The sequence below is a fragment of the Nicotiana attenuata genome, unplaced genomic scaffold, assembly GCF_001879085.1.
Source record: "Nicotiana attenuata strain UT unplaced genomic scaffold, NIATTr2, whole genome shotgun sequence".
NCBI classification, from domain to species: Eukaryota; Viridiplantae; Streptophyta; class Magnoliopsida; order Solanales; family Solanaceae; genus Nicotiana; species Nicotiana attenuata.
The window spans coordinates 66869-67839 of NW_017670536.1; positions in this window are offsets into that span (position 1 = coordinate 66869).

Sequence of the window (971 nt, forward strand, 5' to 3'; positions counted from 1 at the left end):
CTGAACTCCCCCTACCCCCTTAAATCGTACCCAACCGGAACCCCTACCCCCCCCCCCCCAAAACCTAGAGACAAACATCAGATTCTCATCCTTCTTCATCTCTTTATCCGAAACCCTAGCCGCCCTACGATTCCCAAACCCCACTCGCCGGCGACCGCCACCAAACAACCCCAAATTGTCACCACACAATCTCCTTCGCCTCCTCATTCCTAATCCCCAAGCCGTTTCCCTTAGAACCCAGTAAGTTGGTTCAATTTTTAGATGTAAGAAATTAAAACGCTAGAATTTTTGTCTTTTTTTTATTGCGCTTGAGTTTATGGAGTATGTTTGGTGCGTCTTTTGTTTGCTCGACTCTCATGAGTCCTTTCTTTCAAAAAGATACGTCAGAATCTTGTTTCAAGCCAGATTCCTTGGAGGAAAGGACCTTTAGTGGTCAGCCTCTGGTGGTCAGAATGGGTGGATTAAGCGTCATTGATTTTTCTCGCCTTTGTTTACTCAGAGGTGGTAAGATTCTAATTGTCTTCTTCCACGCTTTTCTTTATTGTTCTTGCCTAGGTTAGTCTGTTAGGAACTATTTGTTTAATTGTTAATTTGCTAGTTTCTTTTAAGCTAGGTTTGTTTTAGGTTTGATAGTTATTGATTTGTTTGGTCTTGGTATGTTAACTCACATAGGATTTAACAAATAATTAATTCTATATTTATTAACTAAATTAGCAATGATCAGTTTTCAATCTTCTTTTGTTTTTGTTTTCGGTTGTTTGATTGACTGCCTGAGTTTGGTTTTGTTTAAGTCATTATGTCCATGCCTTGTTTGTGTTATTAATTGAAGTGATTACTTATTTCTGAGTTTCAGTTGGTTTTAATCTGTATTAGCAATTGACTTAAGCTTGAAAATCTCAACAAAAAAAGTTTAAGAAAGAATTTAGAAAATGTTTTAATGAATGATTGGCATTGATTAGTACTTGGGGGGG